This window comes from Delphinus delphis, chromosome 5, assembly GCF_949987515.2.
Source record: "Delphinus delphis chromosome 5, mDelDel1.2, whole genome shotgun sequence".
Lineage (NCBI taxonomy): Eukaryota > Metazoa > Chordata > Mammalia > Artiodactyla > Delphinidae > Delphinus > Delphinus delphis.
Window position 1 is genome coordinate 120,299,574 of NC_082687.1, and position 19,674 is coordinate 120,319,247.

Here is a 19,674-nt window from a genome sequence, read left to right on the forward strand (position 1 = left end):
ACTTTCTTGCCTTTTGGGAGGTCTGAGGTCTTCTGCCAGCCTTCAGTAAGTGTTCTGTAGGAGTTGTTCCACGTGTAGATGTATTTCTGGTGTATCTGTGGGGAGGAAGGTGATCGCATCTTACTCTTCTGCCATCTTCCCCTCGTCCCTATCATACTGTTTTAATTACTGTAGCTTTGTAATATATTTTGAAATCAGGAAGTATGATGGCTCCATCTTTGTTCTTCTTTCTCAAGATTGCTTTGGCTATTTGGGGACTTTAATGGTTCCAAATGAATTTTAATATTTTTTTCTATTTATATAAAAAATGTCATTGGGATTTTGATGGGGATAACATTTAATCTATAGATCACTTTGGTTAGTGTGGACCTTAAACAATATTAATTCTTCCCATCCATGAAAATAGAATGCCTTTTCATTTATTTGTGTCTTCTTTAATTTATTTTACCAATGTTCTGTAGTTTTCAAGTCTTTCACCTCTGTGGTTAAATTTATTCCTAAGTATTTTATTCTTTTTGACACTATTATAAATGGAATTTTTTTCTTAATTTCTTTTTCAAATAACTCATTGATAGTGTATAGAAATGGAACTGATTTTTGTGTGCTGGTTTTGTATCCTGCAACTTTCCTGAATTTATTAGTTCTAATGCTTATTTTGTGGAGTGTTTAGGGTTTTCTACATATTATGTCATCTGCAAAGAGGGATAATTTTACTTCTTCATTTCCTATTTAGATTCTTTTTATTTCTTTTCCTTGCCTAATTGCTCTGTCTAGAACTTTCAGTACTATGTTGAATAGTGTGGCAAGAGTGGGCATCCTTGTCTTGTTAATGATCTTAGAGGAAAAGATTTCAGTTTTTCACTGTTGAGTATGGTATTAGCTATGGGCTTATCATATATGGCCTTTATTATGTTGAGGTGAATTTCTTCATTATTTCTCTAAATAAGCTTTCTGTCCCTTTTTTTCTTTTCTCCTTCTTATACTCTGTAATGTGTGTATTGGTTCATTTGATGATGTCCCATAGGTTCCTTAGGCTTTCTTCACTCTTTCATTATTTTTTCTTTGTGTTTCTCTGAGTGATTTCAAATGACTTGTCTTCAAGTTCACTGATTCGTCTGCTTGATCAAGTCTGATACTGAAGCTCTGTATTGAATTTTTCAGTGTAATTATCAAATTCTTGAGCTCCAGAATTTCTGTTTGGTTCTTTGTTACAGTTTTGTTTTTTGGGTTTGTTTTTTTTTTACCATTGTTGATATTGTCACTTTTTCATGTATTGTTTTCCTGGTTTCATTTACAGTAAACTCTCTACATATGATTTAGTTCCATTCTGAGATCGAGTTCATAAGTCCAATTTGTTTGTAAGTCCAACAAAGTTAGCCTACCTACCCAACTAACACAATCAGCTGTATACTGCTGCTTTTACACTTGCTTCCAGACATCCTGTTGAGTATGATATTAGCTATGGCAAGGATGCCCACTCTTGCCACTTCTATTCAACATAGTACTGAAAATACTAGCCAGAGCAATTAGGGAAGGAAAAGAAATAAAAAGCATCTGTATTATTGTACTCTATACAGTAGTGTACAGTAAAGTACAAAAAAGCACAACCACTTGTAGAGGATGCATGCACTTGACAGCGTATGCCAGACACGTGAACTAACTTACATGATTGGACACGAGAAAACATGTTCACATCTTTGAAAGTTCCCAACTTGAAGGTTCATATGTTGGGGACTTACTGTAGTTGTCTATCTGTGTTCTTTTGTAACTCACTGAACTTCTTTAAGATGATTACTTTGCATTATTTGTCAAGAAATACATAGATCTCCATTTCTTTAGGGTTGGTTACTGGAGGTATATTTTGTTCCTTTGGTTGTGTCATGTTTCCCTGAATCTTTGTGTTTCTTATAGCTTTGCATTGGCGTCTGCACATATGAAGAAACAGCCACCTCTCCCAGTCTTTTTGGATTGGCTTCAATAAGGAAAAATCTTCACCAATCATACTGCCTAGAGTTTCTGGGAGATTCTCAAACCTTTTCTATGAATGTGCGTACTCCATTCTCCCTTCTTCCTGCAGAAACATCTTTGGTGTTGTTTTGGTTTGTCTGCTTTCAGCCTGCAAAGCTCAAAATTATTGGACTCTCAACAAACTTAGATTATAGGCCATAGACAGAAAAGGCCTCTCTTGTTTTCTTCTTTCTCTGCCAACAGATGGGCCACCTTTAGTCCCTACTTCTCTCTTTCTTATAGAGTTTTACCAAGGCAGAAAGAAGCAGCTGATCCATTCTAACATTCCTAATTTTTCCTGTCATTTCCCTGGATACTGTAGCTTTAGTAGGTATGTCTGCCCCCAAGGTAAAAGAGTTTTACCAACTTTTTCCCAAGCAAGGTTCTAGAACCTCTCAGTGAGGAACAATATCAGGGTGCACGTTGCCATTAGTCCCACATTCTCTACTCGACAAATTTCACATCACATTTTAGAGTCTGAGACTTGTAGCACTTTAGTTTCATGTACCAAACTCTGTATCAGATAGGATACCTCCAGCTTTAAGTAACAGACGCCCTACTTCAAATTGGCCTGAATACCAGTGACATGTATTTCATATATTAGGAAGTCTAAAAGTAGGGTAGACTCCAGAGCCAACTGATTCAACACCTTAGAGAGGTCATCAAGGATCCATATTCTCTGCTGCCACAGTGTTGGCTTCCTGCTAAGACTAGTTACTCTCGTGAACATAATATGGCTGCCAGCAGAAACTAGAATAATGCGCGTCCTTGTTTATATCCAGTAGGAGAGTGAAACTAGCTCCATTTCCCAGAAACTCAAGTAGGTCCTTGATCTCAATTGTCTTAGGCCTGCCCTTCCCCCAATTAACCAGTTCCAAGGGTGATAGTCTTATTGTGATTGGCTTTCACTGACCTTCTGCATGTATGAGTAGATATTGGCAGAAAAATTGATTGACAAAGCTATGTATTTGTTATCTCTCTTTTGGCTTAAGTTATTGTCGACAACCAACACTTTTATAATTCAGTAACGCTAGGTAGACTCCCTGTATCATTTAGAAAAGCTTCAAGGTTGAAAGTGGCAAAACCCCAATATAGTGGCTTTAAAAAAAATAGGGTATTATTTGTGTCATATAAGAAATCTGGTCATATGTACTTGCTGTTTTGGCTCAGTAGCTTGACAATGTCAAGGTTAATGTCTGATTCTCAGCCTTTTTTATATACATCTGTCACCTCATGGTGACAAAATGGTCACTGCATTCCAAATATCAAGTTTATATTTTAAGCAGGAAGAAGAGGGAAGGGTGATCTTACTTACATACTATCAGCCAGAACTAATGACCCATGGCCACCCCCAGCTGGTAGGTGACTGTGGAGAAGGGGTTGGGGTAAGCCAAACACAATGTCTGCTGCATATTGACCACTGGATAAAGTACGTAAGCATATATAGTTTAGTACAGAGTAATTTATTTTCTTCCAGAAGCTAGAAATGAGTATCTGGTGATAGGCATAAGGATCTAGATAGGCCCAATCTAGCTGCCCCATCCTATCAGAATGCTTCAGGCAGTCTACCTGTGGCAGCTCTCCTGGACTTGGGAGAATGTATGCTATCCATGGCCTCCTGCTACCTTGTGGTTTTTAGCTCAGCTTCTGAGTTCCCATCCATAGGAGTCCAATTGATTGGGAAATTGAATCACAATTGATGCTGCAGGAAGCTGTGGTGGACCTTGTTTCTTGTTACCCCGTAAATAGCCACATGATCTATTCTCATAACTCCTCCCAATGTCCATGTGGAGAATAAGGGATTCTTTGAGCCTCCCTTTCCTCCTCTGCCCCCCAAAGTTGCCTTTGTTCTTTTAGGATTGGCAAGCTCTGATAGACTTTGGAGAGGACCTTGCCTCCTTGCCTAAGCCTCAAGAACTATCCTCTTCTTAGCTTCAACTCTCTTATCTTCTCTCTTGTTATCTCTATATCTCACTGGACAGTGGGTGTGAAGAGGCTACAGTAGAGGGAAAAAGGATTATAGCAAAGGGGACTTCATTTTGACCTTCATTAAGTCCTGCTTTGTTCCCACAGCATCTAAGAGCTGGATGCAGAATAGGGCAAGACTGGAAGGCCTACTTCCCATACCTCCACCATTCCCAAGCTAGCCCTACTCTGAACAGAGAGGAAAGATTGAAACCCTTCGATGACTCAGCAATAGTCAAACCCTCTTGGAATCCTAGAGCTACTTGGAACCAAGGCAGCAAATAAGAGGTAATTGTCTTTTGTTGCCTTCAGTTCTTATTTTCTGTGTCAGAACAGAGCATCACTCTCTTCCATAACAACTTTCCTTCTGAGCCTTTTTCGTAAATCTTGTCATGGAATTCCATCCCTGCCTACCAGCATCACATGCACACACTAGTAATCCTGTTCTAAGGCAAAGAGAAGTAGAAAACTATTCTAGATTTCTGAGTCTAGGGAACTTGCTAATAAATGGTTTTTCACAACTGGAGCTTGAGGGAAGATGGTATGTATTTTCCTTTTTTGTTGGAAACTGGACATTCATCAGAGAAGTCATATACAGGTAGAAAGTCAACATCAGAGTCCACACACAACTCTTATGAACAGATACAGCTTTCAAGGCAACGAGGATTACATAGTTGGAAGTGTCCAGAACCAAAGAAGCTAAGTGGTGACAGCCTTTTACACATATCCAAGACTCCCTGTGCTCTTCTTCTCCAGACACTTCAGGTTTTGGCCAAAAGGTGTAAGTTTAAAATAGGCATGGATTGTTTGGAATGGCAGAATTCTTATAAGGGTGGTTTTTTTTTTTCATCCCAGTGCTGGGCATATATCTGTTTGCTATGCTCAGAAGCAGGCGTGTGGTTCCTGGATCCTTCAACAGCTGTTGGTATCCTAACAGTCTCTCAGTACTATCTCAGTACAGGAGAGAAAATCAGGTGTCCTTGATTTAAAAACAGATTCCTGAGTCCCTGAATAGGTTATCTCAGGAATGAATCTTAAAGATGCTACAAAGGGGAAGGGGAAGGAAATCTTGAAAGTCAGTATGTTATTTTGCTATCTATGGAAAGAGTCCAACCCAGATCTTTTCACACAAATGCACCTCTGAATCCCATGTATCCAGCAGTGGAGTCCAGAGCTTTTGTTTTTAAAGTGATGGGTTTTTTCCTCCTGATTAAAAAATAATGCATGTTCATTGTAGCGATTTTGAAAAATATAAAAAGTACAAGGAAGACAAAAATTATCTGTAGTCCCATATGTCCAGCAATTATTACTCCTATCAGTTTGATGCATTCTTTAAAGTCTCCCGCTTCTTTCTCTGTCTCTCTCAATTCATGGCCCTGGCAAAGTTGGGATGATAACCGTATACATGATTTTGTATTCTGCTTTTTTCACCCAACATTATACTATAACTATTTTCTCAGGCAAATAAATATGTTTAAAACATCTTTTAAAATGATTTTGTAATATCAAATGACTGTATCAAATTTAATCATTTTCTTGATAATAATCCATACCGTTTCTGAACAATTTTAATAGTATTTATAGCATTTAAATAGCAGGTATATTAAAAATAAAATAAAGCATATGAAATGTTCACTGTCCTCTGCCAAATGCTGTAAAACATATAAAGAATTATAAGGCCAGTTTTCTGATCTCAAAGAGATTTTAGTTTATTATGGTATAACTTTTTAAAAATTAATTGTACCATATAGCTTGGTACTTAAACATAGAGTTTACAATTTAAAATAATTAGTACTTACAATTAATTATTTTAATTAGTATTTTAAAATACTGTTTATTCTACGTTCAGTCTACTTTCCAAAACTCTGTGAGGCAACTTACCATAAAAGAATAGCTAAAATAAAAGTGAAGATCATCCTAAGTAGAGGAAAAAGATAGGAACCAAGAGGAAGGTAAAGGAAGAAAGGAAGGTAGAGGAAGAAAGGAGAAAGAGACCAATGAAACCAGAAAACCTAATCTAAGAAAAATACTGCATGGGCTGAGAGACACCCAGCTTTTATTATCTAAAGTTCATTCCTTCAATTATTCATTTGTTCTTTCAGCTCACAAATAGTTATTGAGCACTTCCCATGTACCAGGAACTGAGTTAGGGGCTGGGAACAAGGATGAACAAAATAGACTTGTGCTCATAGAACCGGTATTTCACAAAGAGAGATACACTTTGTCCTAGCTCCTAATGACAGTATCCTCAGTGGAAAATTCAAATCTTCCACACTTCTTCATCTCTTATAGATCCTTAGAAGAAGCAATGGACTCTCAGTTAAGTCAAAATATTCAACATAAAGTTTGAAAAATATAGTTGAACAATGTAGGATTTGAAATAGAAATAATAAAGCTTGGAAAATCTAGAGTATGAATGCTTATCACATTCTTTATGAAATTTCGTATGTAAATTATCCTATCTAGTCTTTTGATAATAATAATGCAGTTGACCATTTTACATTTTTTTTTTAATTATCTAAGAAATCTGAACACATTACTAACATTTTGAAAAAGAGAAAACAAAATTCTCCCTTAAGGCCTTCACCTGGCCTAACCATTAATAACATTTATATATCTCTTTCCAATCTTTTAGATTGCCATATTTTACATACCTGTAATCATACAGTACATAAAATTGTCCTGGAATTGTTTTCACAAATCATTATATCATAAGCATTGTGTTAATCAGGGCTCTCTGGAGAAACAGAATATATATATTCATTATATATATATATATATATATATATAAAGTGAATGAATGAGAGAGAGAGAGAGAGAATTGGCTCACCCAATTATTGAGGCTGGGAAGTCCCAAGAGCTGCAGCCAGCAAGCTGGAGACCAAGAAGAGCCAATGTTTCCATCCAAGTCTGAAGGCTGGAAAAGACCAATGTTCCACGCAAGCAGTTAGGCAGGAGGAGTTCCCTCTTACTCAGCCTTTTTGTCCTGTTTAGGTTGTCAATTGATTGGATGAGGCCTACTCACACTAGGGAGGGCATTCTGCTTTATTCAGTCTACTGATTCAAAGGTTGATCTCATCCAGAAACACACTCACGGACAACACTGAGAATAACGGGCAGCAAATATCTGGACACCCACAGCCCAGTCAAGTTGACACAAAAAATTAACCATCAAAAGCATTTTGTATGATATATAGTTTTCATGAGCATAATTTACTTAGCCATTTCGGATTACGGTATTTTTTACTGTTTCTTGTTTTTTCCCACTTATAATTAACACCATGATGGACATGTTCATGATACGAATATTTCCATATTTAAAACCATTTCTTTGAAAAACCCCCAGATGAGTTTCTTTTTGTTTAGGGGTTGGGACGTGTGTTGAGTTTCCTAGTGCTGCTGTAACAAAATGCCACCCACTTGTTGACTTAAAACAACAAAAATTTATTATTCTAGAGTTTAGATGTCCAAAATCAAGATTTTGGCAGAGTTAAGCCTGAGGAAGAATCTGTTCCTTGTCCCTCATCTAGCTTCTGGTGGCTGCTGGCAGTCTTTGGGATTCCTCAATGTAAGGATACATCACTCTAGTCTCTGCCTCTGTGCTCATATGGTACTTCTCTTCTCTGCGTCTGCACATGGCCTTCTTGAAGGACACCAGTCATTGGACTTAGGGCCCACCCTGATCCAGTATGATCTCATCTTAACTAATTACATCTGAAAAGACCCTATTTCTAAATAAGGTCACATTCACAGGTACCAGCATTAGGACTTCAACATATCTTTTTAGGGGGACACAATTTAACCCATAGTAAGGTGTCTGGCTATTCCTGATAGGTATTGTCAGACTGTACTCTAAAGGCCTGTATTTATTTAAAATACACCAATAGGGTATGAGAGTAGTTTTGTTTTACGTTTTATATTCTTATAATTGTTATACCTTACTGCTGATTTGACTCTTTTATCATTTTGGAAATGACACCTTTTTTCTCAGGTGAGCCTTTTTGCCTAGGACCAGAACTGCCGGCAGTATTCTTATACTGGGAAAACGTATAGGCTCTCATAGGCTATTCAGAGTGCTGGGACAGCCAGCAAAGGGTGCTGGGTTACTCCAGCCCTTCTGAGTTGTATGGAATGTGTGTAGGTTACCTCAGGAGATAAGGGCATACAACATATCAGGAGCACCTGGGCATTGCAGTCTAATGAAGACTTGAACATCATCCTGCAGCTACTCGGTCAGACCTCAAGAGCAGCCATGGAAAGCTCATTCGGGGTACAGTGCTTACTCCAGCGGCTAGCAATTTTATCTTTCTCTCAGTAGCAGATGTCAGCTGCTCCGTAGCAGACTAAGCGCCATCTGGTAGGCTACTTCTTATCTGTGTTTTTATGTCTTCTGCTGCTAACAATTAACTGACCTTAATCTCCTTATAGCTTCTGTTCAGGCATGGCTTCTACTCTACTATGGCTTCTGTTTCTTGCCCCCTTTCAGTGTCTCTTGGCTTCCATCCATACTGTTGTCTGGTGGTTCTGATGCTGAGTGTTCTCAGTTCAAACTCTCCAAGAGAGCGATGCAGACTAGATTGGCCCATCCTCATTCCTGCTGAGCACAGTACTAGGTTAAGTAGAACTCATATGACAGGCCTCATGGGTAAGGGCCAGTCTATTGATGACTGTCTTTGAATCTGCTGGTTGTTCCTGGTGCAAGCAACCATAAACATGGTGGTGAATCCTATGTTAATAAATATGATGACTCAGACCAAGAAGCCTCTCTCAGAAGGGATATCAGACAGTCTGAGGCTTTCCCAGTGGGGTCAGTGCAGGCCGCTGGCATGGTCTATCCACTTGACACTTAGCTCACATTTCCAGCTCTACATATGTATGGTTCAGGATAACAATAACTTTTAGGTGATTGAGAAGTCTTCTAGAGAGGAATTCCTGGAAGAGAGGACAATAGAGCACAGTCTTGAAGTATAGTTAGAGTTGGATAAGGAGGGAAGAGAGTACCAGGCAGAAATTACAGATTGAAGAAAGGCATAGACAGGGAACATTATGCAATGTGCGGGAAACTAAGTAGTTCAGTGTTACTAGGATACAAATGTTGATACAAGACAGTGTAGTCTTGTGTAGGAACCGATTTATGAAGACCCTATTTGCCAAGTTGTAGAGCTTGGACTTTTGGTAAAAGAAAGTTACTGAAATGTTTTAAGCAGGGAAATATAATAGCTTTTTCTATTTCAAGTGTAAAATATAGGTTTAAAAGGAGCAGAACTAGCAGTATATTAACTGGTTAGGAAGCTATCAAAATAGCCATGCAAGAGACAATGAGGGCAGTGATAGTACAGATGGAGAACAGGGTACAGATCTGAGGAATGTTTGGAAGATAAAACTGGCAAAACTTGATAATTGAAATGATATAGAGACTGAGTGTCAGGAATGAGTTCAGAATGACTCCCAGGTTTCTTGCCTGGGCACTCTATGAGTGATGTCCCTTTAACTGAAGTATAAGGACTTAGGACAAAAGCAGGTTTGGGGGAGGAGATGAAAGGTGCATACTGAGCTCAGTTTTGGACATTTTGAGTTTTGAGTACCATAAATACACACATGGATATATGCATCCAAGTTAAAGTGTCATTTCTTCAGAGAAAGCTTCTCTGACTAGTTGTAGGGTACAGATCTCCATCTCTTAACATCCTCTGCTTTTCTGTTGTGCTAATCACAGTTTAAGGTAAGTGACCAATTGCGCAGTTAACCATTAATGTAATCTTCAGGAGGACAGGCTGTATTTCCCTGGCCTAGGCCAGTGCCCTCTCCACGGTAGGCAGTCAGTAAATATCAACTGAATGAATGCTAGGTGCATCTCAATCACCTAGGAGTTAGTTATTGTTATCCTGTACCTTACATATACAGAGCTGGAGATTCTGAGAAAGAAAGTAGCTTGTGCATTGACACACATTGAGTGAGTGTAGGGTAACCAGATTTAGCAAATAAAAATATAGGATGACCAGCTAAAATTGTATTTCATATAAAAAAACAAGTACTTATTAGTCCCAAATATTGAATCAGATAGACTTACACAGCTCAAAGTGAGTGGCATTTGACTTAGAACTATGTGACACCAAAGTCCAACTCTTTCTACTCTGCCACTAAGATTGAACACCACTCCTATACTGGAAGCTTTATTGGGGATTATACCAGCACCAATCCTCTTCCCCTGTTAATAAAAGTTTTTGTTTTATTTTATGTTGTTTTGTTTTAAAATTCCTGCTTTGATGGAAAGTAACTCAGTTTGTCCTGGATGCAGACCAGCAACCAGTGGATACCAGAAGTTTTATCAGAGTCTCTCTGGGATGCTTTCTCCAAATATAAAGGTAAATTAAAACAACATGGACCTTCTGCAGTTATCAGATACAGGGAAATGAGTTAAAGGACTCTCCTGAGTAGAACTGTTCCCCACCCACTTCTGTGGTATTTTGAGCCACTCAGGAGCTGTGGTCCCTATCAGATGATTATGTACGTCAAAAAACGATTGTTTATGAGTTTCCTCATAGATGATCTGAATTGTTCTGGAAACAAGATAACAGTGTGGTTCTGGCAATTTTCCTGAGCAAGCTTTAGGGCTATCCTGTGCGGTTAATTTGATCTGTGGAGCTGCTGCGTATGGGTAATTTTGAAACACGAGGTTTACTTATCTGTCTGCCTATCCTAGGTGACAACGTTTAGGCATTGGTTCAAGGGGCAGTACCAGGCTTTTCTTGAAGGGCCTAGAAAGGTTCCTGTGCACTCTCTCTCCTTCTCTGTCTGTACGTATGTATGATTCTACATAGAGAGACACATGTTAGTCATTTACTAGAACATTAATAGAGATTATCTTCTGAAGAGTAAATTTTTACTTTTCCTTTATATCTATTTTTTTAATTTTTGACATAAGCAATATTACCTTTATAATAACAATAACAATAAAGAGTATTCTCTTTTGGGGGAAAAACAGTTTCAGCCTTCCCTTTACAGACCATTGGTTAGTCCTCATATCTGATACTCTTCTGTTTCTTCTTCCTCTCTTCCACTTACAAAAGAAAGATAAAAGAGAAATAAGATAAAGAAAAAGTAGAGAATCTTCTAAAAGGTTATTGAATAAAAAGCAAAAAAAAAAAAAAAATTCCCAAACAAGCAGCTCTTAAAAAAGGAAAATATAATATTGGTCAAAATCATCACAAAGAGATAGGTAAATTCTTTGGTTTAATATAAGCAATGAAAACATGTAAGCTCAGGATTTGATGTGCAGGCTCTTTTCAAGAGAAGTTTGCAAGAAAATATTTCCAGAAGTTGACATTTCCACATGGCAAAAAATTTTCGGAGCAGAGAACACGTGTTAGAACCTTGAGCCTCAAGCATGACTACGTATTACCAAGGACAAGACAAAATGATTGTCATCTTTCCGTTCCTAATGGTTGATTTTTACCCAAAAATATAGGCCCATTTTCCAAATTGATTTCTCCTCCCTGCAGCCCCCAAGCAGCTGCTATCATTTATAAGGATTACTGTCAAATTGTTTTTGAAACATTTTTATCTATAGAAGGCAAATGGAATGCAGAAGACCTGGCACGTTTCCACGGAACAAACTTTCACGCTTCAGCTGTATTTTAGGCTTGTCTCCCAGCCCAGACTGGGTTACAAGCACAGGAACAGTCACAAAACATTATCTCTCGGGCTTCCCTGGTGGCGCAGTGGTTGAGAGTCCGCCTGCCGATGCAGGGGACACAGGTTCGTGCCCCGATCCGGGAAGATCCCACATGTCGCGGAGCCGCTGGGCCCGTGAGCCATGGCCGCTGAGCCTGTGCGTCCGGAGCCTGTGCTCCGCAACGGGAGAGGCCACAACAGTGAGAGGTCCGCGTATCACAAAAAAACAAAAAAATTATCTCTCTTGCTGCACTTCTACCTGCTACACAGAAATTCCTCCCGGCTGATTCTGAAAGGCCAGGAGGGAGGTCACTTGTGTTTGCTAACTCACTCTCAGCTCACACGTGGCACTTTTCCTCCCTGCCCTCTTCTCCGGCTTGCTGTGGTGGTGTCCTGAAGCTGTTGATATTGTCAAGGTCCTTTTGGCTTCGACCAAAACTCTGATTTGTGTGATGCTGGACAAAAGTATCTTGTCTTCTGAATTTCCTCTGGAAAGTGCTGCCTTGAGTTTCCTGGTCTACAAAGTTTAGTGAAATAGCTCTTTTAGTTTTTATTCACGCTTTATTGCAGCCCTTTCCACCTTGGACATAGAATTACGTCCATGGGAGTTGGATTGAAAGACAATGTGAGTAGTAAACACCTTGGTCTACTCCCTCTCTTGACTTTCTTCCCTCCCCATTGCCCACTGTGATCCTTTGTTCCTGGACCAAACTTGAGGATGTGGACTCTTGTGTATGTTTGGATGAGTTCTTTCTTTCCCAGAAGGCTCTTCAGTCCTTTAGGCAAACAGAGCTATTGTGGGCCACCCTGCCAGCCTTCTAGACATGCTCAGACACACCTGAATTACAAGATGAATGTGGCATACGGTACCAAACCCACTCTGCTTCCCATGAATTTAGATTTGGAGTTCCAGGTATAACAAAGTGCTTACCGGGATAGAAATGTAAGAACTCCAGCCAGTGCTTAAAGCTGACAGCACTTCCCTGGTGTAGGTGGGCACAGCGGGTCTTCTTTTTCAGGATAGTCATTTAAGTGATCCCAAATGGTTAGGCAAGCAAAAGGTACACAGGCACCCATTGCCCCAGGAGAAGGGTGGAACAGAATCCTAATGTAAGACATCTCTCAAGACCCCTTGTTGTGCATGGCTGGTTGCTGGAGAAAAGGTAGGTAAATTTGCATAGATGCCAAGCAACCCCCTGGGAGAAAAGGAGGTAGAAAGCCTTTTAAATGTCAGTTCATTAGAAACTTCCTGATGGATTGGGATGGCTCTGACAGATTTTCCTGCAGTTTGAAAGGATAATAGCCTAGAAGCAAGCACACTGTAAGAGATGAGGAACCTGGTCTGATGGATTCATGGGGGCAAGGAGGAGATCTGTACAACATGGCTAAGGCTGGAAGGCCTTCCTGGGACCCCCCCCGGCCTAGAGCTCTCAGCCTTTGGAACAAAGACCGTGAACATGTGGACTGGCTGGCTCTCTCCTTAAAGCCCAGTATGGCAGTACCTCAGCCTGGGTATGGTCTGGGATAGCAAGAGCATCAGTCCACCAAGAGACAACGTCCTTTGGCCTGTGTGGGACCCATGGCAGCAACCAAAGCAAGGGTCTCTTCTACCTATTGCTTGAAATCAAGACTGACTTTTTTTGAACTGAGTAGGCACCTGGCTTTTTTGTCAATTCATGTCAGTTAAGGGTTGAGGAAGTGGGAAGGGCTCAAGATTGAGATACTGGACTTGTTAATAACTTGCAGGTGGGGCTAAAACAATTAACTGCTAAAATTAGCACTATGACTGACTCTAAACTGATAAAGCCAATCCTATGGGTTATATGAGCAGAAAGAAAGGGCTCATTCACCTTCTGTTAGTTTTAAGATTATTGTCCACTGTAATTTAGGGCTCAAATGAGGTTGCATATTTATACTTTTAAAAAGTAGAAGTTAATATGATTGTTTGCCCTACCCTGGTCTCTTAAGTAAGCTAGATCCATTCACACAGGTCTTTGGAATTAATCCAGATGGTCTCCTCTTTGGTGCCACTCACTGGCTCTTGCCCCGTGATTCCTGGTTCTTTGATTTGAGTCCATCTTTAGACCTCAGCTCTCACTGTCGGCCTGGCCCTCTTGGATGGTTCTGGGCTAGATTTTCTAGCATGGCAGAGATTCTCTTTTTCCAGCCAATCCTTTAGCAAATGCCTACCTTTCTCCTGCCATCAGTGCAGCTACTGAGCTGCCTCCTTCTTAGTGGAGGAGGATAAGCCACAGTGCTTGGAAACTAGCCAAAGAGTTCACTCCAGTGCCCTGTATCTCTGTGCCGTGCACTAGTCTTTTTGAGCTGTTTCACACTCTGCTGCTTCACCTGTGGAATGTGGGGATTAAACTAAATGGACCCACCATGCATTATGTATTAAAAAACAATTATTTTTTTGTGCTGGTGGTGTTTGTAATAATTTTGAGATACACATACAGAAAAAACCAAAAAAATGTTTACTTCAAATCAAATGCGAACTTTTGCCCCGGAGTATTCATAGTGCATTCATAGCTCTCAGTTTTTGACAGGATCATGATATGGAGTTTTTAGAAGTTAAACCCTTGAAAAAATGACTTTTTTTTTTTTCACAAAAATGTATTTCCCCTTCTGAAGAGGGAGAGATGGAGGGTGATTAGAGAGTTGATACAATGGAAAGAAATGCTGAAATCCTGGTATTAATTTTACCTTAAAAATCTGGAGTTTTTATTCACATCAACTTGATAATTAAGCAAAAGCAGTGGAGAAATTTGCCCAAGACTTGGTCTTCCCACCTTTATTCAAATTACTGTCTTTATTACTTTCCATATCTTAACAAGGGAAAAACTGAAAGTAAAGGAGGTGTGTGCACCACAATGAATTCACTCATACCTTCCATCACTGAAAATGAGAATGAGCAAGCAATTTGTTTTTCCACATTCAGAATCATATTTTTAAAAAAAACTCAAGTTTTTAATGGCATTAAGATTAGAAGCAATCAACAAAGGCAAGGAAATTCGCTGGAAGAAATGAAATTCCAACTTAAATCACAAATCCAAGAAAACATACTTTACTGGTTTGATTGATCGTATCAGGAATCCCCTGCCCACACTCAAAAACAATCTCTTTTCCCTGTAACAGATCTTTTTAGTCACGCAAGAAGTTGTGTCTCATGCACACAATCATGAAGATATTTTTTAAATCGAATTCTTAAGAGGCTTGTTAAGACTGCTTGTATCTCTCTTTGAGATTCTTTTGACAAGAATTAACTACAGAAACCTTCTGAGGTTTCAAACCTGAAAAGATTGTGTTTAATTTTTCTTTGGGCGGCAGGGGAGTGGAGGAAGGCTAGTCAGTAAAGACAGGTCTACTTTTTATCTTTAGTGAAATCACGATGAGTAAACTGAAAGGAAGATTGGGTTGGGGTTTATGCAACTCAGTTTCTTCCTCTCTACCCCTCTGTGCTGGCTCTGCCTGCAGAGAGATTTGCCTTTGCCTCTCTGTATTCCAGCTCTTCACTCTCAGAGCACTGATACTCAGTCCTGGGCAACTCTAACATTTCTGGCATGCAGTCTTAGATTGAATGGACAAGTTCAACATTTCTTAGGATCAGCCTGTAAAAGCAGAGTCTCCATCTGAAAAATATAACAGTCTCCATCTGAGTTATAAAATGTAACTCAGTATTCATTCGAACTGACGTGAACATGAATCATTTGGAGCTCTGTGGCCATGCATGTCAAGAAATATAGATGCCCATTTACGTATAAAACTGAATGAAATAAAATGTACAGTGAATACCATCGGCACAATCCTGACCCTAAAAGGAACAGTTGATAACAATAGCGATGATAAGAGCAACTACCACTTAGCAGGTACTTACCATATGCCAGCCATTTATATTCTCATTTAATCCCTAAGCCACTCTAATGTAGATACTATTATGACTCCTTTATGAAGAAAAAAAATGAGGTGAGGAAATATTAAGCAGTTTACCAAGGTTCCATGACAAACACTATGCTCATCTCTGAGGAACACACTACTGGGTTGTATTCCCCTTGAGCCTAAGTGAAGGCTGAGCATGTAAGACTGGAGAAAGCCTCTTCCCCACCTGTCTGCTGGACTGTAAATTTGTAAGTGCATGGGGTCCTTGGATGGAGAGGGAAATAGAGAAGAGAACAGAATTTTTTCTCCACATGGCCTGATACTGGTCTCCTGGAATGACTCCGTACAGAGAAATAAGGAGGAAGTGGGTACTAAAGGAACCATAAAATATATCTATAGGTTTTTTTGTGGTGGAGAAGGAAGTTTACAAAAGAAATATATCCTAGTTAAAAATTCAAACAGTACAGAAATGTATAAAATAATCTCATCAGAAAATATTGCTGTTAATGGTTTATGTATATTCTTCTGGACTTTTTCCCACATATAAATATATAATTATTTAAAATAGGATTGTAATACACACAGAAACATTTCATCTAATAATACGCTCTATAATTCTTTTCTTTCTTTGTCTTTTTTTTATAATTCTTTTCATATCTTTATCTCCTTTTTCCATAGAACTACTTAGTATTTCATTGTATGAGTGTACCATAATTTATCTAATATCTCTATTTATTTGGACACTTAAATTTGTTTACAAATATTCTACAATAAATATTTGTATGCACACATCTTTGCAATGTGTCTAAAGTAAATCCCTGAAAGCGGAATTGTCAGGTCAAAGGAAAGGCATATTAAAAATTTTAAGGACTGTTGTCAAATGCCCTCCATGAGATGGTACCATTTTATATTTCCACCATCATTGTAGGAGAGTGCCTATTTCTGTACACTTTTGCCAGGACTGGATATTATTAGTCTTTTTAACATGTGCCAGTGTGATGGGTGAAAACTGTATCTTGTTGTTTTGATTTGAATTTCTTTCACTGTTATTAAGTTTCAGCGTCTTTTCATGTTTATTTAGCTACTTGTATTTTCCTTTTGTGAATTCCTAATTCTGTCTTCTTTTTCTGTTGGGAATTTAATGATATTCTTACTGATTTTGATGAGTTTCTTGTATATTAGGGATAGTTTAGCATTTGTCTGCTATACATATTGCAAATTTTGTTTCCTAATTTGTCTTTTGTCCTCATTTTCTTCTTCTCCTCTTCTTCCTTTTTCCCTCTCTCTCTCCCTCTCTTTCCCATATAGGTGTTTTAAATTTTTATGTCAAAAGTTTTTATGGCCTTTGGACTTCATATATATATTAGAAAAGCCTTTCACAGTTCCAAGAGTATGCAAATATCAATTCCTGTTTTATTTTAGAACCTTATTTTTTTTCATAATCAAATATTTGATCTAACTTTAATTCACTCAAATTTAGCTAGGAATCCAGGTTTTCAGGTAAAATCATTAGCTTTAAAATGTCTGCCATTAAAATGTATATCTTTTTAATGTGTGAGCCAAAACAACCTTGGTGGCCAGATTTGGCTGTGAACTGCCATTTTGTGACTTCTAGTTATAAAGATTTCACATAAGAAATTAAACAAGACCGACTGTTTCTGTTACATTGCTGGTGGATAAACGGAGTATATACAGCATGTAATTAAATGCAGGAAAAACTGTATAACTACCTGCTTGAAGGTAATGACCTTCAAGTTCTATCTCCTAAGGAAGGTTACTTAACTGAGATTCTAAGTTTCTTCATCTGCAAAATGGAGATAGTAGTAGGTTTCAGGGAGCATTAATTGTGTTCTGGCCTTGTATGGGGTCTGCCACGTGGGATGTCATTAAGTGGTAGTTATGAGGGGTTTTAGTGAATTACAAATATGATCTCTACCACTCCTGTAGCCATTTTTGTGGCATGTTGTAAGCTTGTTTCAGAAAGAACTTACTCAATTGGAGATTTGATTAAAGTCAGGTAGTGCTTATGGGTTCCCAGTTTGTGTGTGATTTAGTGAGGGACTCTGTTGGAGATATGCAAGAAGCGTTAGACATAGTCTACTTTTAGGAAGTCTCCAATTTGGTTAGGAAAAGTAGACTTTCATTCAGAAAAACAAATAAAAACATAAATAAGGTTGCTATAAATAGTACCAAATTGATATGGTTATGTGTTAGCTCAAGAAGATAAAGTTGTAGGGGCGATGGAATTGGAGGCCTTGAAGAATGCATAGGATTTGTGTGTACCAAGAAAAGGGCGTTAGAGGCTTGGGAAACAGCATGAACAAGACATAGATATGGGATTACATGTGTCATTGTGCTCCGCTGCAGATGGTGGGGGGAGAGAGAAAGGAGGTGTGAATGGGGACAGAAAGGAAGAGTCCTGGCCAGGGCAGAATTGTGGGAATATGCTGGGACAGACACATTGAACTCAATAAATAGAGAGGGTTACAATTGTGGACTGAGTATTTTGGATGGAGAGGCACAAGAGTCTGTGACAGTGCGAAGTTTGGTCAGAAGGGCTGATCAGTCTTTGGGAATTATGGGTGTTCACATGGAAGTTCAAGTTATGGCTATGGATGAGAATGTAAAAGTAATAATAGCATTTATTGTCACTAACGTAGCCAGCAATACATCACTAACATAAAACATGGTTTCAAGAATTGTTTTATCTTACTTAAGCTTATCACTTAAACATTACAACTGTTAGGTGACATTATTCTTATTTTACAGATGAAAACATTGAGATAGAGAGAGGTTAAGAGACTTGCTCTGGAAGAGAGAAATGTCTTCAATAACACTAAAGGGTCTGTCTCTTTGGGATCTTCTTTAGAAGAGCCACTATAAAATCAATCCAGACAGAGGCCACATTTCAAAGTATAGACACCAAGCTCTCACCCTCTTTTGAATGCACTTTAGGACATAGGTCAAGATGAGAATGGGGTCACAGTGTCTTGCTGACATCTGTATCCTCACCATATGATGTATCCAGTAACCTTTCAGAGGATTAGAAATGTGAAACAACAAGGCTCATAGAGCAGGAAAAGTCTATTCAAGTGAAAAATTGTTCATTTTTGACTCAGTGATTTTCTCTGGCCCTTGAGTCATGATTGCTTAATGCTGCCAGGTGCTTCAATAATTCCCTCTTTCCTTTTTTGACTAGTGGGTACTTTCTCTCAGTTTTCCTTTTCAGTTTGGGGGATTTTTCAGATTTTAATTTACTACAGGGGAGATAAAACCATTGATTTTTATAACTATATAACATTTCGGTAAATCAAGTCAAAGAATAACCAAGAATCTTGTCCAAGACAACAAAGTTAATCTCTCTTAGCAATAGGACTAAAATGTCTTAACATTCCTCTTTGGATTTTTATTATCCAAGCACATTTAAAGCATCAGCTTCTGGGATATTGTGCTGACTTCCTTTCTGAGAACCAATAAATGCAACTTTTATATTCTCAAGTTCATTCTCTTGATATCCCTTGGCCAGTTAAATGGCTATTTGATAAAAATTGAGAAGACAGAAAGTCTTACAGATAATCTGCATGAAGATTACCTCCTCAAAAGGCAGTTATGAGAAAGTTCTTTTCTAAAATGAGCAGAAATCTGTTTTCCTAGAATATTGAGTCATGAATCTAAGGCTGAACCGAATCCACAGTTTAATAATGTGAACCCAAAATAAGCCTGGGACCCACTGTTCTACTGCAAGGACAGAGGAGCATAGCCCCCATGACTGTTTTTGCCCTTCTTTTCATTCATGCTTTCAGAAGAGATAGTGCCAGATGTTTCAAATCTGGAATATGGCCACTTTCTGCCAATGCAAACAGAAACCCTGCTACATATTGTTTTGGGGTTTTTAAAAAGACAACCAAAAAACCAATTTATTTATTTATTTGATGTGCCCATGGTTTCATGAAAATACCTCTTTTGGGTTTGTAAGAATTCATTTGCAGATGCGTATTTTTGATAGGTAATTACATTAGCAAAGTATTGTTTGCACCCCCATAATAGATCTCAAATTTATCAACTTGTCTTCAGCCCCACTGTAGCTACCCAGGTCCAAGCCACTCACTATCACCTCTTCCCTGGACCACTATATTTGCCTCCTGGCTG